The following is a 25,826-nucleotide window of genomic DNA, read 5'->3' as shown; positions in this document are numbered from 1 at the left end:
TGTGAAATAGAGCTACTGGTAGAAGCAGGATGTTGGTCATAAAGGCTAGCTATCACACTAAGAGGAGCATATTGTATGTTAAGGTTCTGCTGTCAATCGCTGAACCTCAGGACCATGCAGGTCAATCAATTTGACCTGCATGGTTCTCTCTCTCTCTCTCGTCCCAGATCACTGGAGGAGTGGAGAAAAAAATCTATAGAGTAAAGTAATCAGTGGGCGGAAGATACAGGGAAGGCCTCAGGGCCGCTTGGCTACCTGAGTTCCATTTCACGCATCAGCAGCTGCAACACAAACACACCACGCTCTCCTCGCCTGTCCTCCCATCTTAAACAACACAAGCAGCCCAGTGCTCTGCCATGCTCCTCACCCCTGTGACCTACTCCTCCCCAGAGGAAACTCCCAGAGCGCACTGCAGCACACCAGTCTACCTGTCCCGACGCCAGGTGCCTGTTATTGATCTCCAGTCGAACACACCACACACCCAATACGACAGGCCTCTCTCTATAGTGTACTATAGCACCAAAATCCTGTAACGTCAGAGAGGCCGTGATGCAATACAACTGCCCATCTCCTCTCCTCTCCCACTCCACTGCTGACATCATCAGCTAATGTACATGAGACAATGACTCATCGCATTCAGTTCAATGATGCCTGGTACATCCATGATACCAGAGGTGGGACCAAGTCATTGTTTTACAAGTCACAAGTAAGTCTCAAGTCTTAGCACTCAAGTCCCAAGTCAAGACAGGCAAGTCCGAGTCAAGTCTCAAGTCAAGACCGTCAAGTATCAAGTCAAGTCTCAAGTCCTAAACTTTGAGTTTCGAGTCCTAAACAAGTCATAATGTGCTCTTCACCAAATGTAATACAATTTCATATTTTTAACAAGGGTAATAGTATATTACATTTACACAAATAATGAATGCTTTTAAAAATATCTATATAATAATTACTTTCCAAATAAACGTTATATTTCCATGGAAATACATGGGAGGCCATAAGAAAGACACACCCCCCCTAATAGTGATTGACATTCGAGGATCGCTAAGGGGCGCAATCAGGCGATGTAGGCTTGTACACAATTGCCCAACCTTACACACACACACACACACACTCTCTCTCTCTGTGGTTACAGTAGGCTAACGTATGTCAATGGTTTTAGGAAGAGCAGTAACATCAGGCAGGATTTAGGCTACTAACTACCTAGCCAGTTGTAGCTCAATCTTGGGTGCAATGATCACATTCCCGCACTGACTGACTGTGTGGAGGCTCATTTATTTAACTTTACGTTAGCCTACATATTACACCAGTAAAGTAATAAAATATATAGCTGTCGGCTATATTAGCCACGACTTACCGTTCTTTGTGCAGCTTCAAATGTCGAACAAAGTTGGAAATTGTTGCACCTCCGTCTATAATTTTCTTCCCGCATGTTTTGCAAGTTACAATCCGTTTTTTGTTGATACAGCGTCATCTTTATATCCTAAAATAATAATTTGGGGTATCATTCTTTCCAAGGGCTCCATCTGAATTCACTCTTCCGACGTTCCTCTGCACTGCCACGCAAAACTTTTTCTCAGCTGACACAATTTGATTGGCTGCTGTCCGATTCAAACGGTAATCCGTTAAATGAAGAGTTGATGCGCTGCACACTTTTTTTTAATAGTATAATTTTTCATATTTGGGCTTGGGGAGGGTCATAAGGGTCAAGTCCAAGTCAAGTCACGAGTCATTGGTGTTAAAGTCAGTCGAGTTGCAAGTCATCATATTTGTGACTCGAGTCTGACTCGAGTCCACAACTCTGCATGATACTATGAAGGAGTGATCTGTGTTCAGTCATTGATCACTGAAAAAACAGTACTTTAGCACAGAGGCCTCTTCAACTTTTTCTTGCCCAGGGACCCGCTCCCAGGCAAACCGGCAACCCAGGTACCCCCATCATATGTTAGCATGTCTTGTACAGAAAGTCTTATCTTCAGGTGAATGCAGACATCATTATACGCACGATAGAACAGCAACTTTTTTTAGCAAACGTTACTCTTGAGAGAATCTGTCGCACACCCGACAGTTGCTGAGGGGCAGGTGATAAAGAGTAACACTGAAATGAAAAGAAGTCTTCGCACACTCAGGATCAATGCACAATTTTCGATTTAAAATAACAAGCTAAGCTTTTGGTCGTCAGACTTTCATCAGAGCTTTTACCATGCTGCACAAAAACAAAGGGACTGGGGGTGAACAGTGGTGCTGTTTCCCCTAATGCAAATTCCATCTTTAAAGTATCACTTGTGGTTTTGAGTGTATTCCTTCTTTCTTGTAGTAAGTTTTACAGTGTGCCTGGTTTTACATTTAGGTGACCTAGAAGACCAATGGTGGGTGCAGGGTCACGTTGGGTGGTAGAAGAGGGAGCAATGGCTGGGTATTTGTTTAACAATTGTAAAATGCAAATGACAGTATATCCTGAAGCACTGCTGTACTAACAAAGGACCAAAGGGAGAGGTCAGAAGTGTTTACAAGGGGCCAAGGGAGGAAGAAGGATTGTAGATGGCTTTGCCATTACATCTCAATGAGATGGATTTAAACATGAGGTGAGAGAACCTCAAGATGGGATGGGTCTATCAATGGATCCTGTGGAACAACAACACACATTGTCTGGCTAGACTGTAAACTCTCCTTCCAGACTCATATTAAACATCTCCAATCCAAAATAAAATCTAGAATCGGCTTTCTATTTCACAAACAAAGCCTCCTTCACTCACGCCGCCAAACTTACCCTAGTAAAACTGACTATCCTACCGATCCTCGACTTCGGCGATGTCATCTACAAAATAGCTTCCAACACTCTACTCTGGATGTAGTCTATCACAGTGCCATCCATTTTGTTACCAAATCACCTTATACCACCCACCACTGCGACCTGTATGCTCTAGTCGGCTGGCCCTCGCTACATATTCGTCGCCAATGGCTCCAGGTCATCTATAAGTCTATACTAGGTAAAGCTCCGCCTTATCTCAGTTCACTGGTCATGATAACAACACCCACCCGTAGCACACGTTCCAGCAGGTATATCTCACTGATCATCCCCAAAGCCAATACCTCATTTGGCCACCTTTCCTTCCAGTTCTCTGCTGCCTGCGACTGGAACGAATTGCAAAAATCTCTGAAGTTGGAGACTTATTTCCCTCACCAACTTTAAACATCAACTATCTGAGCAGCTAACCGATCGCTGCAGCTGAACATATTCCATCTATAAATAGCCACCCAATCTACCTACCTCATCCCCATACTGTTTTTATTTTATTTACTTTTCTGCTCTTTTACACACCAGTATCTCTACTTGCACATCATCATCTGCTCATTTATCACTCCAGTGTTAATCTGCTAAATTGTAATTATTCGCTCCTATGGCCTATTTATTGCCTACCTCCTCATGCCTTTTGCACACACTGTATATAGACTTTCTTTTTTTCTACTGTGTCATTGACTTGTTTATTGTGTTATTGGCTTGTTTATTGTTTACTCCATGTGTAACTCTGTGTTGTCTGTGTCACACTGCTTTGCTTTATCTTGGCCAGGTCGCAGTTGCAAATTAGAACTGGTTCTCAACTAGCCTACCTGGTAAAAAAAAAATAAACATGATCTCACAGTTAAGCCTGTTTTTATGTATCTAGACAGACACTGCCAATAAAATGTAATCAACTGAGCGAATACAATACAAGGGCTGATACGAGGTCGAATTTGGAATGAACTTTAAATTGAACAGTGGAAACCAGGGTTGGGGTCAATTCCCTTTCAATTCAGGAAGTAAACTGAAATTCCAATGTTCCTCATTGAAGTGGAATTGACCCCAACCCTGGTGGAAACATCACATGGTAAAGGGGAACTTCACCGCTAGACACTATTTGGGGTGTTTTTCCAGTCTCCTTACATAATTACGAGTGATGAGAGGGTGTTTCAGACATAATTATGCAATACAGCTGTATTTCTGAATTTTTGTGCCCTGATAGCTGTGACAATGACACCATTGGTTGATTGAGCCTGCTGCCTGATCTAAAAATGAATGGATTCATGTTTTGCTAACTGTCTTTGCTATACCTAAAATGTACTGTAGTCTAACGTTATAGCTAGTCAGCTAACTAACCGAGCTAGCCTCAGTGCCTTTCATTAGGAGCAAAACTGGAGAAATGTTTGATGGTGGAGAGTAAAGGAATGACTTTGGCTGTATGACTCATATTAGTCTTGGAGTAACTATACCTGTGTGTTGTATCCATCTAGCTAGCTAATGTGTGTCTGTGGGATACCTCATATTTCTACACCATGCTGCTACAGTAGGAATACAGACAGTACACAACGATTGCCCATGAATGTCTGATAGCGTTTTCATCTTTCTCTTGCAGACAATATCGCTTGGATACAAAGAAGTTGATGACTCTCAAAAGATGTGAAAGGTCCCATAACAACAATCTCCCCTTGTATCAAAGTGACTCCGAACACCTCACTGCACCATCCACACACACCATATGCAAGTATTCACTTGGTAGAACTGTAGTATTCATTATAAGCATTAGTGGTATATTTTTCTTCTACTGTATGTCATATACTGCCATAACTGTTCCTGCATACTGCTGTGTAAACGCACCTAGGTCTCCAGAGCAAATACACGCCTTGAATACAAGCCACGGGTAATTATTTGCTATATCGACAGACTAATCTACTGTTTTATTAAAACATGTTTCCTTGGCAACAAATTCAAGTTTAAATGATACACCAACCCCTTGCATGATTTGTTTTATCAGGAAGATTGAAGCTAGTTTAACCAAATACATGTCATGAATATCACAATGAATTCATCCAGAAGTTGAAGTCAACACTTTATTGGTTTCTGATGCACCTGGAATTGTTTACTCACTGAATCTAATACATTCAAAAATATTATATAACACCATTATATACATATGTACAAGAGCTAGAAATATCTATACCACAATGCAGTTGTGAGCATACTGGGCATTCTATATTATACTACAACATCAGTCTAACTGAATATGTACGTTGTGTTGCCTGAATGTTCCAGGCAGGGTCCTGAATGTTCTTCAGCTGGTGAACCTCTTCTTGTGTTGGGTAATGGCATTTGGTTTAGCAGGCTTTGGCGCGGTGGCGGTGTTCTTCACCACCCACTGCTTCGACCTCTTGCAGAAGCTTTATATGTACTCCAAGTCTCCTGGAAAGACACGATGACTTATCATGGGGGTGTGTAATCATACAATAAACCATGTTCATCTCTAAACAAAAAAGGGTACAGTAGACTGGTATGTGTTTTGTTACACACAGTCAATAATGGGGCATTGCGATGGGCTGTTAGCAAAGATGTGAAAAGGTTGAGGGGGGGGGGGGGGGGGGGGGCTTGACTTGTAGACCATCTAGTCATGTATAGTTGTGTGTGAGCACCTACAGTTGTGCTGTTGGGTAGACAAGCACTGCCAACAATAGAGTAAATAGGCTAGATGAGTATACTAACAGCCCCTCTCCCTCATACCAAAGAACTGAATGCAAGGGTGTAAAAAGTTGGAGGGACACTTGTCTTGTAGACAGTTTAGCTATTGGTGATTTTGTTTTCTCAATAGGGTATTGTGCTTTCATAAATACCTTTGGCTGTCCTGGCTTGTTTCAAAGTCAGATGATGTTGAGCTTGAGCTTATTCCAGCCTGAAAGCTTTTATCTACCCAACGGGTCCACCCCCCTTATTTTTGTCTTGTTTGCATATCCCAACCCCCCTGAGCTTGATTTTATTGCCGCTGCAGATGTTGATGGGGTGAGACTTTAAATAAAACCCATAATGCTAGTCATGTTAGCCTCTGCGGTAGTTAGCTAGCTAGACAGCTAACGTAACCTAACGAAGCTAATGTTAGCTTGCAAAGTTTCAAATAACATCGCCAGATAGCAGCTGGCTAGTTACATTATTATGCTTTGGCATGTCTAGCCAGCGCATTATAAAAGCTACCTAGCTAGATTTTGGTTTAGATAAACAAATGTAGTTCGATGGTAGTTAGCTAGATAACGTTACCTCAGCTTGCCTTCTTTTCTGCTGCACTGATGTCGGCTGATCGGATGCCTTCCTCTTTGAAGTGAAGGGGAAATTCACTGGAATAGCATCACTTTTCAATGTTTGACGACATGGCAACCCCATCAGTTGTGACTTCAGTTCCGTTTAGAACTAGCTGAAAGTGCTGGCTACAAAATCAGACATTTTGATTTTTCACCCATCAATTGGATACCCTACTTCTCCACCGGGCGTTTCTCCACGTCCTGAAATCGCTATGAATTCTGGATATTGTGGTTTGCTTACAACCAGTAAATGCAGCTGGCCCGTTTCTACCGGTAAGATGCAGAAATGCTCGTATTTTTGTGCAGTGAGGAAATTCAAAATCTTCATGGCACATCTGATATTTTAAAAACATATCTATGGACATATATAGTGAAATAGAGCAGCGGTGAAATTTCCCTTGAATCTTCTACTGACCCTTTAAACCAGCCCATCATCACAGGTGTGACAGAAAGACAGTGGGGCTTTGATCGTGGTTGTTTAAGTGTTTTCTCCTACCTTCTCCTTACAATGTCCTAATGGGGCCTTTATGAGAGGGCAGATGGACATCACAGGGAGCCCTGTCAATTTAATCCCACTGACTGCTGTCAGGTCAGATTGGAGCTGGTGCTGCTTTTATGAGCAGTTTGACCGCGTGGCTCCTCAGAGTCAGAGTCATCCCATTCCTCTGTGCTATGGGACTGGGTGACTGGGAGAGCAGCATAGCCCTGTTCCATGGAGAGGGGTCAGTTGGCGTCAAGACTGATTCCCAGGATTTGTGTCTGTGGTGGTGAGATTACTACTTGGTGTAGTTTAGTTTAGGCCTTTCTCCGGCTTCAGCAGAACATGTTCCCAAGCGGCTGGCACGGGGTCACCCTGATCCCTGCTTGCCCATTCTCCCCTCCTCCTCCTCCTCCTCCTCCTCCTCCTTCTGCCTTGTTCTCCTCTCCTTTTCTTGTCTCTGTGTTTTTTTGTGATGTTATCTTTTCACTCTCCTCCCACTCACTGCTGTTCCCTGAAGCTGTCTCGGGCTGAACAGCTCATTGTTTTTGTCCTTGTCCTGGTTTAAAACATGGCATGACTAGTCAGGGTGCTTAGCTGTTTCCTACACAGCCCCCTTTGAAAGGAGTATGGGTCAGAAGAAGGCCAATGCCGACTTAAAGACAATTCATCCTCTCGCAGCAACACTCAGACTGTATCCTACATGTCAGTGTTCATTCTCATATCAGGACTGAACAATACTGAGCCCTGTTAGCGTGTGATTTATTTGGATCCATGCACTATAAAAGATTAATCTTCTTACTGTTTGTAAAATCAACAAAACATCCTCCTTTTTATAGATGAGATGCAACATAATGAAACATCTGAGCGTGTGAACACAGAATGGTGATGCAGCTCAATAGCATTTTTTTTTTGTATTACTAACGCAGGCAGGCAGCGAGTACTGGGCAGGCATTGCCATGACAAACTTAAACAATCCTCCTTTCAGCTTTGTCTGTTTACATAAGTTGTGTCTCCTTTCAGATGTATTTTTATTCTGATCATGCACATGCTGAGGCGTTACACAAATCAAGAAGGAACTCCTTGCAGATGGGGTGATGAGAGCTGTTCTCTCTGCTCCATGGGGGGTGGAGGGGGGCTGAGTGATTGAGGAGAAGACATGTTGTTCTGTTCATCATGAGAGCTCTAAAATTGATGTGCCCTTTTGGCTCTGCCGGCGTGACCTTAAAAATCTGAAACTCTCGACGAGAGGCACGGCCACTGTCTCAGCACTGATCAATCTCCATCCTCTGCTGCCCTCAGTTCCCCCTCTGTGCCATTCACACACAGACATCACTACTCAAATAATACAGTTTGTTGGTAAAGCTGGTGGCATGTCATCAATAACAGGTTATAGCAGCTGTCATGAGGTCTGTGGATTTCAAATTAGCAAGCTTGTTGGAAAGCTATCTAGCTAGGCTGAATTGCCAAATAGCATTATGTTACCTTTGTGTGAAGGTATATCACCATTCCATTAAACATCGAAACGACCCCACTCCTGAGATTGACTGGCAATGGGGATCTGACATTGCAATTTGCAATGACCACATAGGAAGGAGCCGGCTGGAGAAGTATTTGGGGAAATATAATCTTTCAGGCCATTTCTCTCTCCGGAAAGGAGGCAATGAAACCCTTTATCTACTACGTGCCCAAGAATGATTATATTTTTTTCTCTCTGGCCTTGCATTGCATTGTTACTCGATAATTACCGTGGTCCTTGGAGGATTCTCATTAGGGTGTTGACCTTGAGGAGGCTCATGCAACATTGACATCTTAACTAAAGACCGGAACACTTTTCATTCCATTCCACAACACACAGCGCAGGCAGGGACACTCCGATCACATTGTCCGCCGTGAGCCAACTGGAGCGGAAAAGCCAGTGGAAGTTCAGGAAGCATGGATAAAAAACTCAGAATGTGATGAGGTGCTGCAAGGGCAAGATGTCTTTAACGAGCCCCCCTCTCCCTCCTTCCCCTCAGCCCATTACTTCAACCCCCCTTCACTCCCTGACAGTCCCTAGCTCCACCTCCACACACACTCATTACTCCCTCAGCACCCATATCTAGCCATTCCTTCAACCTCTGCACCTGTTCCTACCCCCACCTCTATTTCTCTTCTCCTATCCCCCCTCCTTCCACAAATGTGTTGTTCTGTTGTTGCTTTGGCGAGGAGGGACACAGCAGGGTGAGTAATTCTCCCGGTGATACTACCACCTGACCTTTCATTACACCTAAGGAAAAGAGGGATTTTTCCTTCCCTCAGAAGCGTCACTCCTCATCCGCCATGACGGCTCCTGGTGCATTGTGGATCTGGGGCTGTGTGTGCCCCAGGAGTCGGGGGGGAGGGGTCTGTCCTGTCACAGTGTGGAGCGTCAGGCAGTGGGGGCTGAGGCTGGGGCCAGAGACCTAGGGTGGCCTACAGGCTGACAGCAGACAGACCTGCTACTTGTTAGCTGTAACACCTCTAAGCTGAGGAAGATGTCAGCCAACAGACAGCATCACAACCGTCGGGCATATCACCTTTCCACTCATCCGACCCCCATACCTAACCCCCTGCAGCATTTGGATGTGCTCCTGCCTAAAATGCAATTAACATCTTCAATGCTGTATGACAATAAACACAGGTGTGATACTCAGTGTTGGGGAAGCTACTCTGAAATCATAGTTACCAAACCAATAATTACTTCACACTGGAACAAGCAACACTAAATCTATCCTTAATTAAAAATATAGTTTACTTAACTAAAGCTACTCTGAAAAAGTAGTTCACCACATCCAAGCTACAAATTGTAAGAACAGATCACTATGAAATCAGAATGTGTCATTTTGCCAATTAAACACAAAAAATATGTTTCAAGTGAGAATTAGGAAGGTCTGATTCAGAAAAAGAAAGGAATTCAGCCATGTTTTATTTTATTTGAGCAAAAAAAGTAGTGTGTAGTTCCAGTAGTTAGCAACATTGCCAAAAAAGTAATTAACTACTGACAACACTACCTAGATTTGAATTTAGTTCAACTACCACCAAGCTACTACAAAATGTAGTTGTAATTACTAGTTGAACTACTTAACTCCTTTTAACACTATGGCTCTTTGGACAGTGAACATGACTGGTCCACTGTACAACACCAATGCAATAAAGAAAGAAAGGACATGATACAATTAACATACCACATCCATGGTGAAATCAAAGTCCAGAGAGTAACTAAACAGTGATATTATTTCATATTCTTATTGTCCAGTATGAATAGTCCGGTCAGTGAGGGCTGTGGTGAGTTAGATCATTAAGAGTTTCCTGTGTTCTGTGGTTCATTATGAGTGGATAGGGAGGGCTTGTCAAGTCACGACAACCAACCACAAAGCCTCCACATGGAAACAGTCAGGTAGCTAATTCCTTAGATCCAACAGAGCACATACAGAATATACTATTTCGCTAGCTCAAAAAACAAAAAGGAGATGTATGAATAGACTGTGCAGAGAGACACAAAGGGAAGAGATTGGTAGTAGGACTGACTGGCAAGACAGAAAGTGGCTAGCTAAGAGCATTTGGAGGAGTGCGTGGGCCGTGGGCGAATTAACAGAGCCTGAGCTGAGCCAAGGCTGTATATACAGTATGTCACAGTAACAAAAGGGAAGCAACTCCTTCATTTGAGACCCTGTGTACGTAACCCCCCACCCCCTTCCACTGTAGCTTTTACAAAGCCTCTTTTCTGCAGCTTTTCCTAATTTACACCGATCCAGAAGAATGGGTAATTGCTGACCAGAAAACAGGTTTATTTTGCTATCCTATTAAAACATACATGTTGACAATGCTCCACTTTCTGGAGAGAGATGAGCAGGGAGGCAGCACTAATGCTGCAGGCTTCACACATCTCAAAACCACAACGCAACACACAGGGGTGGGACACTCAAAATTAGAACTGGGATCACATCCACATCCGTGGCACAACAAACAGCACTTTGTTTTTGGAGGGAATTGGGCGCTGTACCCCGTGCTCTGGAGTCCTAATTTCCTCCCAGTCCCACAGTAACAAACTCCTTTGTCAGTGATGGAAGCTTTGTAGATATTTATGCGCCAGGGGAAATATATATTTTTTGTATTATTATTCCAAACAATGGGGCTCACGCTGAGTCTGAAATAGGTCACAAATGGATTATAATTTTTTTTGTTTGTTTGTTTTTTGACACTACTTTCATTCTTTATTTTTAGATGTAGTAAGGAGAGAGTGTTTCATTATTTTATCTATGACAGAAGAGGCAGCATTGGCCATCAATAAACATTGTTGTTTCAGTTTTTAAATTATAACCTTGGAAAGTCTCTTGAATACATTGCAACTAAAAAGGTTGCCAATTCCAAACCATACGTGTACATACTGTGTGTGAAAGTGAAGATATTGACAGAGCATTATATTAACCTGGCGTATGCTGATAATTACAAAACATCAACACCTAGCTATATCCCCTCCTACATGGTGATAAATGTAAAAAAAATCCTACTTGACACCAATGTGGTAATTTTCTAGAGAGTAATAATGAAGGTTTTGAATTTGTCATTTTAGAAATATAAAGATGTTATGCTTTTAGTGTGGCACACACACACATTGAGGTATTCATTAGAACACCACTAACAGAACACTAGACATTAAAGAGGTTGAACGGGATCTTAAGCACAATGAATTGGATTCGAAACATATCCTCCGAATTGCAAAAAATAAAAAAGCATGATCATTGAGTGAAATAAAAACAATACAAATTGTAATAAAAAAGTAAGAATAATATACATATTAACAACTGCAACAGTGATGAATGTCATTGGGGTGGGGGTGGAGTAAAGGTCTGAGTAACGTGGAGGGGGGGGGGCAGCAGGAGAAAGAATGTCAATAGAGGGAGCAGCATGTAAGGCAAGTGAGAGTTGAGGGTGTGGGGTAAGCAGGTAGCTGACTAGTGGTGGCTATTCAGCAGTCCGATGGTCTCAGGGTAGAAAGTATTGGTCAGTCTTTCAGTTTTTTGTTCAGCCTGGTTCCTTCTGAAGTAAAACCCCTAGCCTCTCGAAGCACTTTTGATTCGGACCACCGCTCTACAGACCTGACCACCTGAACGTCCCTCTTGAGTCTTTGTTTGTAGGCGGGGAGAAGTTTTACAACCCTACCATAGATATGAGTAGTTTTAAAGCCCTTCCAGTCCCACTGTGTGTAATTAGCCTGGCTGTCACCAAATCTATGGGAATGAAAGGGCACCTTGCAACCCCAGGGTCACACAGGATCAAAGGTCACGGTGGGCCTAATCTTGTTTCCAGACAATCCCGCCCAAATGCTCTAAGAGTCTAGTGGACCAATGTTGCCTTCATTGGCCAATACAGAAAGACCAGAAGAAACTTCTGGCGCACAGGCATTGGCTTAATCATCTGATTCTACCAACCAATCATCTCTCACTACACCTTCCTCCTTACCCACCCCGGTACGCTAGCACATCACAAGCACAGACCCACGCCTCGCAGTCTGTGTGATTCGCTCAAATTAAATGTTGACAAATGCTATACTCAGTAAGGTCACTCCCATAGAATTCAGTGGTCACTCACTCCGACTAATGCCAACTATTGAATCGTTGATGTACAAGGCTTATATGCGTTGTGTGCAATAGCCTAGGGACAAGGTTACGGTGGGGCCAACAGGAAAACTGTTGAGCAAACATCAACACACACACACACACACACACACACACACACACACAAGCAGGCGCGCATTCAGATGTACACACAAATGCAAGCATGCATAGACGTACAGACACAAAATACCATAATTTCTATAAAACGGGTGTCTTTAATGCCCTGCAGTGTCACAGTAATACAGTGCCTTGCGAAAGTATTCGGCCCCCTTGAACTTTGCGACCTTTTGCCACATTTCAGGCTTCAAACATAAAGATATAAAACTGTATTTTTTTGTGAAGAATCAACAACAAGTGGGACACAATCATGAAGTGGAACGACATTTATTGGATATTTCAAACTTTTTTAACAAATCAAAAACTGAAAAATTGGGCGTGCAAAATTATTCAGCCCCCTTAAGTTAATACTTTGTAGCGCCACCTTTTGCTGCGATTACAGCTGTAAGTCGCTTGGGGTATGTCTCTATCAGTTTTGCACATCGAGAGACTGAATTTTTTTCCCATTCTTCCTTGCAAAACAGCTCGAGCTCAGTGAGGTTGGATGGAGAGCATTTGTGAACAGCAGTTTTTAGTTCTTTCCACAGATTCTCGATTGGATTCAGGTCTGGACTTTGACTTGGCCATTCTAACACATGGATATGTTTATTTTTGAACCATTCCATTGTAGATTTTGCTTTATGTTTTGGATCATTGTCTTGTTGGAAGACAAATCTCCGTCCCAGTCTCAGGTCTTTTGCAGACTCCATCAGGTTTACTTCCAGAATGGTCCTGTATTTGGCTCCACCAATCTTCCCATCAATTTTAACCATCTTTCCTGTCCCTGCTGAAGAAAAGCAGGCCCAAACCATGATGCTGCCACCACCATGTTTGACAGTGGGGATGGTGTGTTCAGCTGTGTTGCTTTTACGCCAAACATAACGTTTTGCATTGTTGCCAAAAAGTTCAATTTTGGTTTCATCTGACCAGAGCACCTTCTTCCACATGTTTGGTGTGTCTCCCAGGTGGCTTGTGGCAAACTTTAAACAACACTTTTTATGGATATCTTTAAGAAATGGCTTTCTTCTTGCCACTCTTCCATAAAGGCCAGATTTGTGCAATATAAGACTGATTGTTGTCCTATGGACAGAGTCTCCCACCTCAGCTGTAGATCTCTGCAGTTCATCCAGAGTGATCATGGGCCTCTTGGCTGCATCTCTGATCAGTCTTCTCCTTGTATGAGCTGAAAGTTTAGAGGGACGGCCAGGTCTTGGTAGATTTGCAGTGGTCTGATACTCCTTCCATTTCAATATTATCGCTTGCACAGTGCTCCTTGGGATGTTTAAAGCTTGGGAAATCTTTTTGTATCCAAATCCGGCTTTAAACTTCTTCACAACAGTATCTCGGACCTGCCTGGTGTGTTGGTTGTTCTTCATGATGCTCTCTGCGCTTTTAACGGACCTCTGAGACTATCACAGTGCAGGTGCATTTATACGGAGACTTGATTACACACAGGTGGATTGTATTTATCATCATTAGTCATTTAGGTCAACATTGGATCATTCAGAGATCCTCACTGAACTTCTGGAGAGAGTTTGCTGCACTGAAAGTAAAGGGGCTGAATAATTTTGCACGCCCAATTTTTCAGTTTTTGATTTGTTAAAAAAGTTTGAAATATCCAATAAATGTCGTTCCACTTCATGATTGTGTCCCACTTGTTGTTGATTCTTCACAAAAAAATACAGTTTTATATCTTTATGTTTGAAGCCTGAAATGTGGCAAAAGGTCGCAAAGTTCAAGGGGGCCGAATACTTTCGCAAGGCACTGTACATGCAAAGCAAATAAACGGGCGTAATGAAACTGAGTGTGGCTGTCCTGTCCTCTTCTACATTACTGTAAGGTTGAAGGGTGAATGTGGCATTCAGGACAAGAAGATGGTGACGGGGGCAACTGTGAGTGACATTTTAGAGGGAAATGACCCACGTGCCATGTGGCATGGCATTGAATAGAGGCAATGTCATCCTGATCTTACTTAGCTCCAAAAGCAGCTGATAAGCACCCCCAACCCCAATGACACAAACACCTTCACACACACGCACACACTTGATGTCTCTGACATGTGACTGTCAACCTTTTCTCATGTCAAGTGACAGTTAAAACTTCATTAGGGTAGGGGACACTATTTTCACCTCCGGATGAAAAGTGCCCAAAGTAAACTGCCTGTTACTCAGGCCCAGAAGCTGGGATATGCATATAATTGGTAGATTAGGATAGAAAACACTTGAATGTTTCCAAAACTGTTAAAATAATGTCCGTGAACTGATATGCCAGACGAAAACCTGAGAAAAATCCATCCAGGAAGTGGGATTTTTTTACGTTTGTAGTTTTCCATTGACTGCCTATACAGATTCCATTGACTTAGGACTCAAATTGCACTTCCTATGGCTTCCACTAGATGTCAACAGTCTTTACAAATTGTTTCAGGCTTGTATTCTAAAAAATGAGGGAGTAAGACCACTCTGAATGAGTGGACACTGCAGTGTCCCAGAGGTCTTTCATGCGCACGACCGAGAGCGATCCTTTCTTGTTTTTCTTTTATATTGACAAAGCTTTTGTCCGGTTGAAATATTATTGACGATTATGACTAAAAACAACCTGAGGATTGATTATAAACATTGTTTGACATGTTTCTACAAACTTTACTGATACTTTTCGGATTTTTCGTCTGCCTGTTTTGACTGCTTTTGAGCCTGTGGATTACTGAACAAAACACGTGAACAAAACTGAGGTTTTTGGATATAAAGAGGGACTTTATCGAACAAAACAAACATTTATTGAGTAAACGGGAGTCTTGTGAGTGCAACCATATGAAGATCATCAAAGTGATACATTTTATTGCTATTTCTGACTTGTGTAACTCCTCTACTTGGCTGGTAACTGTTTGTAATGATTTGTCTGCTGGGCGCTGTTCTCAGATGGTATGGTATGGTATGCTTTCGCCGTAGAGTATTTCGCCGTAGAGTATTTCTGTTTTTGAATTTGGCGCCCTGCAATTTCACTGGATGTTGGCCAGGTGGGACGCTACCGTCCCACACCCCCTAGAGAGGTTTTAACAAGACACGTCATCTTCCAGATATGAATGTGCCATTATATCCTCTGGGCAGGTTTAGCTACAAGAGGTTTTAGTGAAATACATTCAGTTGTCTCATCGTGCTGGATGTCACGATACCATCTGACATGGGCAAGGCTCAGTCATGAGCTCCATGCCATGTTACTAAACAAATACATTCTGACATTACTGTAACCCTAGGACCTAGCTACAATTAAGGACATCATTGGCTTCAGAACACAGCAAGGAAAGGAGAAAGTCAAGCTGTCCTTGTTTGTGTAAAAAACAGAGAGCAGAAATGTGTTTGTAGAACTTGAATGTCAGAACACTGGGGGTCCATACTTGCGAACATTAGAAAAAGTTTGAGTTTAATTAAACATTTCATCTGTCTCAAAATGTGCATCAGCCAATTAAAATCGTTAACACAGTTGCACGTGATAAAACACTACATGTTAGCTGTTTCCATTAGATAAACTGGCACATTTAGCAATATCCTAACCTGACCAGCTGGCAGTGATTATTTCCTGTTACAAATTCTGCATCAGTCAATTACAAATGTTCACATAGTTAGACATGATCGAACACTTTTCCATGACAGCGTCCTCAACAGAAGTCGAACGGCATCATCTGCTAATCAAAGTTAGCCTACTAAAACACGGACAACATTTTCACTGGACAAATAGCTCACAGTGTAGCAAGCTTTGCTCTTTGTAATTTCTTAAAAGTTTGATTCCCAGGTGAGATAGGATTTCAGCGTGTTGTTAATAATGGAAGTGCAGCCACACATTAAAAATGAAGATTAAGAATACAGTGCATTCCGAAAGTATTCAGACCCCTTGACCTTTCCAAATTTTCTTACGTTACAGCCTTATTCTAAAATGGATGAAATTATATTTTTTTCTCATGCAAATGTATTCAAAATAAAAAACTGAAATACCTTATTTACACAAGTATTCATACCCTTTGCTATGAGACTCAAAATTGAGCTCAGGTGCATCCTGTTTCCATTGATCATCCTTGAGATGTTTCTACATCTTGATTGAAGTCCACATGCGGTATTCAATTGATTAGACATCATTTGGAAAGGCACACACCTGTCTCTATAAGATCCCAATGTAGACAGTGCATGTCAGAGCAAAAACCAAGCTGTGAGGTCGAAGCAGTTGTCCGTAGAGCTCCGAGACAGGATTGTGTTGAGGCACGGATCTAGGGTAGGGTACCAAAAAATGCCTGCAGCATTGAAGGTGCCCAAGAACAACGTGGCCTCCATCATCCTTAAATGGAAGAAGTTTGGAACCACCAAGACTCTTCCTAGAGCTGGCAGGCCAGCCAATCTGAGCAATTGGGGGAGAAGGGCCTTGGTCAGGGTGATGACCAAGAACCCGATTGGTCCCTCTGACAGAGTACCAGAGTTCCTCTGAGGAGATGGGAGAACCTTCCAGAAGGACAACCATCTCAGTAAAAGGCACATGACAGCCCACTTTGAGTTTGCCAAAAGGCACCTAAAGATTTCCTTGTCTGATGAAACCAAGATTAAACTCTTTGGCCTGAATGCCATGCATCACATCTGGAGGAAACCTGGCACCATCTCTACAGTGAAGCATGGTGGTGGCAGCATCATGCAGTGGGGATGTTTTTCAGCAGCAGGGACTGGGAGACTAGTCAGGATCGAGGGAAAGATGAACGGAGCAAAGTACAGAGAGATCCTTGATGAAAACCTGCTCCAAAGCGCTGAGGACCTCAGACTGGGGCAAAGGTTCACCTTCCAGCAGGACAACAACCCTAAGCACACAGCCAAGACAATGCAGGAGTGGCTTTGGGACAAGTCTCTTAATGTTATTGAGTGGCCCAGCCAGAGCTCGGACTTGAACCTGATCGAACATCTCTGGAGAGATCTGAAAATAGCTGTGCAGCGACACTCCCCATCTACCCTGACAGAGCTTGAGAGGATCTCCAGAGAAGAATGGGAGAATCTCCCCAAATACAGGTGTGCCAAGCTCGTAGCGTCAAACCCAAGAAGACTCGAGGCTGTAATTACTGCCAAAAGTGCTTCAATAAAGTACTGAGTAAAGGGTCCGAATATTTTTTATTTTGAATAGATGTGCAAATATTTTAAAAAAAAAGTTTTTGCTTTGCCATTATGGGGTATTGTGTGAAGACTGAAAAAAAAGAACAAAAACAATTTAATCAATTTTAGAATAAGGCTGTAATGTAACAAAATGTGGGAAAAGTCAAGGGACTGGAATACTTTCCGAATGCAGGAGCAGCATCTTTCTTCAGCCTTGTAGACAACCACACTGTTAGTAATGATGTTTATTAGGCCTATTACATAGACATGTAAGCTACTGATGCGCAGGTCAGCTGTTTGTTCACCCGCACCCACCCACAGTTGCTAAACAGTATGTGATAGTGAAAATCTGAGGTCTGCACCTGACCCTAACCCACAGAAAATGCGCTGCACAGTCAGAGATGGGGTAACGATCTTTTGACAAGGGGTGTGGGTTTAATTTCCTTGAGTCTATTGATGCACCTGTGATGTGCCAACACACCGGTGATGTAACAACAGTTTGTCTGTAGCGTCCAAACAGTTTGGGCTACAAACTAATAGGACCCCACTGTAGAAAGGGGAGACGCTCACGAACATGATAGTCTTTGTTCTGCTCTATGACCCCCACAAATGTCCAGGGACTCGTCTAAAGGTAAGAGTTTTGTGCCAACAGAAATAAGGGATTAAATATGTGTAAAAAATATATATATTTATTTCCTGATTTTTCTTATATCGCTTAGACACTTCAAAACCATATTTGTTATAATACATTTTTTGACTGTCCTTTTTGGCATTTATGAATGTGTTATTCAATGAGTTTCTATGGTTCATGTTAGTATAGGCCAAATGCTATATTTTATCACATTTTTATTTTTGGGATACCTAAAGGGGTCCTAAAATTTGAAATCAAATAGCTAAATGAATCATTGTATGACCTTCTTAAAACAATTCCATATGTTAGCTTAGACCCCCCCAGCTTGGACTTGTAGGATTTTTTTAAAGCTTAACTTGAATATATTTTTTCTTATAATTTCTGACAATTTGCTAGGTTATTTGTTAGTCAACTTGTCTTTGATACATGCAGCTTCTCTTCTGTCAATACTGCCCTAGAAGACTACAGTACATAAACCCTTGCGCACCAGAATAATGACATAAATTGATGAATACTTCAATCTAGTTGACATCAGTAAAGTTCTCTTTCATCTCTGCAATACCTGTCACCCCCCCCTAAAAAAAACAGGAATGATTTTCCATGCAAAATTTCCAAATGACATCAGTTTGAATGGTTTTAAGGAAATTAAAAGCTGTTATAACGACCGTTGGTGGAAGAAGGTGAGGACCAAAGCGCAGCGTGGTATGTGTTCATATTTCCTTTAATTAACTGAACACTACATACAAAAGAATAAATGAAAACCGAAACAGTCCCATATGGTGCAAACACTGAAACGGAAAACAACTACCCACAACCCATAGTGGGAAAACAGGCTGCCTAAGTGTGGTTCTCAATCAGAGACAACGATTGACAGCTGCCTCTGATTGGGAACCATACCAGGCCAAACACCTAGAAATATAACACACAGAACAAAACATAGAATGCCCACCCCACAGTACCAAGGTGCGGACTCCGGCAGCAAAACCTAAACCCATAGGGGAGGGTCTGGGTGGGCACCTGTCCGCGGTGGCGGCTCTGGCGCGGGACATAGACCCCACTCCACCTTAGTCTTGGCCCACTTAGGTGGCGCCTTTGGAGCGGCGACCCTCGCTGCAGACAACGGACTGGGGACCCTTGCAGCGGGCCCCGAATAGACGGGAGACTCTGGCAGCGCCGGACAGGCGGGAGACTCTGGCAGTGCTGGACAAACGGGAGACTCTGGCAGCTCCGGAGTGAAGGGCGACTCTGGCAGCTCCGGAGTGAAGGGCGACTCTGGCAGCTCCGGAGTGAAGGGCGACTCTGGCAGCTCCGGAGTGAAGGGCGACTCTGGCAGCTCCGGAGTGACGGGCGTCTCTGGAAGCTCCGGACTGACGGGCAGCTCTGGCAGCTCCTGACTGACGTGCGGCTCTGGCAGCTCCTGACTGACGGGCGGCTCTGGCAGCTCCTGACTGACGGGCGGCTCTGGCAGCTCCTGACTGACGGGTGACTCTGGCAGCTCCGGACAGGAGGGAGAACCTGGAGGGAGGAGACGGAGAGACAGCCTGGTCCTGGGAGAAGGCACAGGATAGACCGGGCCGAGGCGCACTGGAGGTCTCGAACTAAGGGCCTGCACAACCTGTCCTGGCTGGATGGTGATTTTAGCCCGGCATGCGCAGGGCACAGGCACAGGACGCACTGGGCTGTGCAGACACACGGGAGACACAGTGTGCAGAGCCAACGCAGGATATCCTGGCCCGAGGAGATGCACTGGCTGTCTGGAGAGCAGGGCTGGCACCATCCGCCCTGGCTGGATCCTCACCCTAGCCCGGCAGATACGGGGAGCTGAGATGTAGCGCACCGGGCTAAGAACGCGTACTGGAGACACTGTGCGCTCCACCGTATAACACGGTGCCTGACCAGTACGATGCCCGCCACGGTAAGCATGGGGAGTTGGCTCAGGTCTCCAACCTGACTCTGCCACACTCACCGTGTTCCCCACCCAAATTGTTTTGGACCTGCCTCTCGGGCTTCCTTGCCAGCCGTGTTTGTGTCGCCAACTCCATTCTCCGGTATCCCTCCTCGCACTGTTCTAGAGAATCCCAGGCGGGCTCCGGCACTCTCCCTGGGTCGACCAACCACCTCTCTATCTCCTCCTAGGTTGTCTCATACTCCAGATAGTGCTTCTCGCCTGTCCAGGAGTCCCTTTCACCATGCTGCTTTGTCCTTTGGTGGTGGGTAGTTCTGTAACGACCGTTGGTGGAAGAAGGTGAGGACCAAAGCGCAGCGTGGTACGTGTTCATATTTCCTTTAATTAACTGAACACTAAATACAAAAGAGCAAGAGAATAAATGAAAACCAAAACAGTCCCGTATGGTGCAAACACTGAAACAAAAAACAACTACCCACTACCCATAGTGGGAAAACAGGCTGCCTAAGTGTGGTTCTCAATCAGAGACAACGATTGATAGCTGCCTCTGATTGGTAACCATACCAGGCCAAACACCAAGAAATATAACACACAGAACCAAACATAGAATGCCCACCCCAACTCACGCCCTGACAAAACTAAAATAGAGACATAAAAAGGGGAACTAAGGTCAGGACGTGACAGCTGTGAAACGGCCCAACATGTTTATGATAAGATTTCAGTTTGGCTTGGATGCATATTTTATATGGTTGAAAATATGATCAGCTTTTATGATGCTGATTTTATGACACAAGTTTAGGATGACACCGATAGATATGGCAGCTCTGCTTCTAGCTCCTAAGCAACTTTGTAGTATGTTGTTTTCTTTGTGTCTTATTTCTTACATTATTAGCCTTGAAAATGTTTTGTGTTATTACATACAGCAGGAAATAACTTTTGGATATCAGAGCGGCGGAAACTCTCCAGCATCATGACCAGGAGTACTACTTTCCCAAATTGGATCCTTTGTTTGTACTCCCAGGGCAATTGAACTTATTCCAGAGGCTACTCCAAAACACAGCCTGCAGAGAAGAGGTATTCGGAGTGGACATCTAGCCCGATTCAGGTAGCGTGCACACCATCCACTGCTTCTTAGTATATTACTCACTAATGTTCAGCCTCTGGATAATAAAGTAGACGAGCTCAGGGCGAGGATCTCCTTCCAGAGAGACATCAGGGATTGTAAAATACTATTTTTCACAGAAACATGGCTCTCTCGGGATATACTGTCCCCGTCCATACAGCCAGCTGGGTTCTCAGTACATTGCGCAGACAGAAAGAAATAACTCTCCCAGAAGAAGAAAGACAGGGGTGTATGTTGATTAACTACACATTGTGATAGCAGACAGAAACTTAAGTCCTTTTATTCACTCGACCTATAATATCTCACAATCCAATGCCTACCGTAGAACCTCCCAAGAGAATTATCTTCAGTTATAGTCACAGTTGTGTATATTCACGCTCATGTCGATACCACAACGACTGTGATATGTTCCTGGCAGACTCTGAGAATAATATTGACAAATACACAGATACGGTGACTGAGTTCATCAGGAAATGTATAGGAGATGTTGTACTCACTGCGACTAGTAAAACCTCCCCAAACCAGAAACCGTAGATAGATGGAAGAATTTGCGCAAAACTGAAAGCGCGAACCATTGCATTTAACCATGGCAAAGTGACTGGGAATATGGCTGAATACAAACAGTTATTCCCTCTGTAAGGCAATCAAACAGGCAAAACGTCAGTACAGAGACAAAGTGGAGTCACAAAGTGGAGTCTCGCTCAGACACGAGACGTATGTGGCAGGGTCTACAGACAATCACAGACTACAAAGAGAAAACCAGCCACGTCGCGGACTACGACATCTTGCTTCCGGACAAGCTAAACACCTTCTTTGCCCGCTTTGAGGATAACACATTGCCACCAACGACTGTGGGCTCTCCTTCTCCGTGGCTGACGTGAGTAAGACATTTAAGCGTATTAACGCTTGCAAGGCTGCCGGGCTCCAGACGGCACTCCTAGCCGCATCCTCAGAGCATGCACAGACCAGCTGGCTGGAGTGTTTACGGACATATTCAATCTCTCCGTGTCCCAGTCTGCTGTCCCCACTTGCTTCAAGATGTCCACAATTGCCCCAGTACGCAAGAAAGCAAAGGTAACCTAACAAAATGACTATCGCCAAGTAGCATTCACTTCTGTCATCATGAAGTGCTTTGCTAGTTAAGGATCATATCACCTCTATCTTACCTGACACACTAGACCCACTTCAGTTTGCTTACTGCCCCAATAGATCCACAGACATTGCAATTACCATCGCAGAGCACAATGTCCTATCCCATCTGGACAAGAGGAATACCTATGTACGAATGCTGTTCATTGACTATAGCTCAGCATTCAACACCATAGTACCCTCCAAGCTCATCATTACGCTCGGGGCCCTGGGTCTGAACCCCCCCCTGTGCAACTGGGTCATGGACTTCCTGAAGGGCCGCCCCCAGGTGGTGAAGGTAGGAAACAACACCTTCACTTTGCTGATCCTCAGCACAGGGGTCCCACAAGGGTACGTGCTCAGCCCCCTCCTGTACTCCCTGTTCACCCACGACTGCATGGCCACGCATGCCTCCTACTCAATCAATACATTTGCAGACAACACAACAGTAGTAGGCCTGATTACCAACAATGACGGGACAACCTACAGTGAGGAGGTGAGGGCCCTGGGAAAGTGGTGCCAGGAAAATAACCTCTCACTCAATGTCAACAAAACAAAGGAGCTGATCGTGGACTTCAGGAAACAGAAGTGGGAGTTTGTCCCTATCCACATCAACGGCACTGCAGTGGATTAGGTGGAAAGCTTCAAATTCCTGACGATCTGAAATGGTCCACCCACACAGACAGTGTGGAGTTCAGGAGGCTGCATACATTTGGCTTGGCCACTAAAATCCTCACAGTTCTTTTTTACAGATGCACAATTGAGAGCATCCTGTTGGATTGTATCACCGCCTGGTAGAGCAACCGCAATTGCAGGGCTCTCCAGAGGGTGGTGCGGTCTTCCCAATGCATCACCAGGGGCATATTACCTGCCCTCCAGGACACCAACAGCACCCAATGTCACACGAAGGCCAACAAGATCATCAAAGACATCAACCACCCGAGCCACGCCTGTTCACCCCGCTGTCATCCAGAAGGCGAGGTCAGTACAGGTGCATCACAGCTGGCACCGAGAGACTGAAAAACAGCTTCTATCTCAAGGCCATCAGACTGTTAAATAGCCACCACTAGTCGGCTTCTCCCCAGTTATGCAAACCTGCACCTTAAGAGGCTGCTGCCCTATATACATAGACTTGGAATCACTGGCCACTTAAATAATGGAACACTAGTCACTTTAATAATGTTTCTATAATGTTTACATATTGTTTTACTCAGTACATATGTATAAACAGTATTCTATTCTACTGTATTTTAGTCAATGCCACTCCGACATTGCTCAATCTAATATTTACTTTTAGATTTGTGTGTATTGTTGTGAATTATTAGATACTACTGCACTGTTGGAGCTAGGAACACAAGCATTTCGCTAAACCCACAATAACATCTGCTAAGTATGTGTACGTGACCAATATAATTTGATTTGATTTGATTGGATGAAGATAGAACCTTTACAGGTTCTAGAACCTGTTCTAGATAGAACCTCTAACACGTATTCATTCTCTCAAGAAGCTGAAATAAATTAATCACATTCATATTTCTCCACTGTGTTCTGAATCAAAATGTATATTTGGTGTATCATTTTACTGCAAGAAATGCTTAATTCTGAGGGAGTTAATATTATATTAGGAGAGATTAGTAGAGTTATGTGAGACGTTATAGACCTACAATCAGTGTACAGATTTCTGTTAACCTAATATTCCATTTAACCCATCTGAACAGTAGGCTACAGTTCCCTTAACGTGCCATATTTGATGTACCCTTGTTGTGACTCTTAAATGTATATAGCACCTCACAATACTCACACATAACATAGCAAACACTAGTATCATCCTCTTTTACCACTTCACAAAATCTTTCCCAAACATTACTGTTCTGGCCCTTCCTACTCTTTATTTTCAACACTCCATTTCACAGCTTTCCTCTTACTGAATTCAACGACATTTCCCTTTTTGCCTCAGTGGATCAAAATTAACATTTTCTGCCCAAATTCCCAAAAACATTTGGCTATTGGTGTGTATTTGGTGAGCATACAGTTAGTGTGTAAGCCTATGCTTCAGGACCTAATGGTAGATACAAATAAATAATGATGTAGCCTAATATTGCCTATAAATAGAAATTGGACAAGAATAATACATATCTGGATTTTGAATGCATTGTTTTCTATTTATTCAACCCGTCCACCCCCCACCAGCCCTTCATCCACGCAATATATATGATATAATTAATGGACTATGTTATAAATGCTCATAAAAGCTTAGTAAATGTGTAGATTTTCCTGTTTCAGAAATATATTGTTCAAAACAAGCTGTTCAGTTACTTGCAGTGCTCCCCTCAGTGACGGCCATCAATAGCAGTTCCATCGCCATGTGAGACGTTATAGACTTACAAACAGTGTACAGATAGGCCATGCGAACATTGATTGGAATGTTTTGCCAACTATTTGGTGTGAGGGGAAACAGCTCCAATGAAATCGCAGGATTTCATAGCATAAATTATAACAGCACAAAGTAACTGGACCGTCAAATGTGTGTCCGTTCAGTCAGAACTTCTGGGTCTCCTCTAGTCTCCCTCCAAATGAGTCTCTCGCACCAGACGGCTTACTTACGCACGTGAGACTAGATCTGCTCTATCAGGTACAGATGGTGCTAAAGCAAAAAGCTAATTCTAATTAATTTAGAAATAAATAATCATAACAGTCATGGGAGCCTGGGACCTGATAAACAACTATAACTATATCAAACAACAGTCGAAGGACAAAGGGATACACTAGCTAGAATTGTTTCTCCCCATGCTGTTCATCAGGTTCTACTCTAGGTGACAGGGCGACATTTTGTGTGGACTAAAAAAAGCATAAAACAGGGTGTATCACAAAGCACGATCAAATTAATTAGCCAGTACAGTCATTTTGAGATACATTAAGAAAGAGTTTGGTCAAATATTTGGTCAAATTAACCAGTTATCTATTTCTAATAAGCTTTCTAGCTAGTTAGCTCCCATGCTAATTTCAAGTATTTTTAAACAAATATCTGACTAAGTTATTTCAGAATGAAAGTTAACTGGCTAGCGCATCATGCTTTGTGACATTATGTTAGCTAGCTATCCCCAGTTAGCTAAATAATGTGTTTTCACTTATTGCATCTGCATGCTTGTTGCATTCTCCCTGGTGCATTTGTTCATTTGTGACATGAGCTAGCTGCTCGTTCTAAATAGTATAATCTAATCTGTTCAAAACAGTGGCAGCATGTGCAGCATTGGTCACAGATCGCTTTATGTATCTTCTCAACGAAATTACCAATAGTTCAAAAACTTGGCATCATATTTCTGTCATGCTGCTTTGTTGACAACTCCAACCACCTTGCGCCCCTGATATTGAGTCAATCAGTGGCCGGCACTGCCTGGCAGTGATTGTAATGGCGGTACATGACAGCAATTTGACAAAACCATGAGGCTCTTCAACTTTTTTTAACAATGTACAATACACATAAATGTTGTATAGACGTCCTTTATCTTTTTCCTGTAAAAGCACATGGATGTGTGTGAAACATATAAGCATGGGATTTTGTCATGTATGCGAAAACGTGCTTCTTGAATTTAATCTAACATTAGTAGC

The 25,826-nt window shown here is 43.3% G+C and overlaps 1 long non-coding RNA gene across 1 annotated transcript; it reads right to left on the bottom strand.

Annotated features, from left to right (window-relative positions):
- Positions 1–4,843: 4,843 nt before the first annotated feature.
- On the bottom strand, positions 4,844–6,332 carry LOC110537444. The gene is made up of 2 exons (XR_002475626.2): positions 6,059–6,332; positions 4,844–5,215 (listed from the first exon to the last, which is right to left on the bottom strand). It is a non-coding gene; the product is annotated as an uncharacterized LOC110537444 (long non-coding RNA).
- Positions 6,333–25,826: the final 19,494 nt, after the last annotated feature.

This window comes from Oncorhynchus mykiss, chromosome 12, assembly GCF_013265735.2.
Source record: "Oncorhynchus mykiss isolate Arlee chromosome 12, USDA_OmykA_1.1, whole genome shotgun sequence".
Classification (NCBI taxonomy): Eukaryota; Metazoa; Chordata; class Actinopteri; order Salmoniformes; family Salmonidae; genus Oncorhynchus; species Oncorhynchus mykiss.
This window is presented reverse-complemented; position numbering and strand designations above follow the sequence as displayed.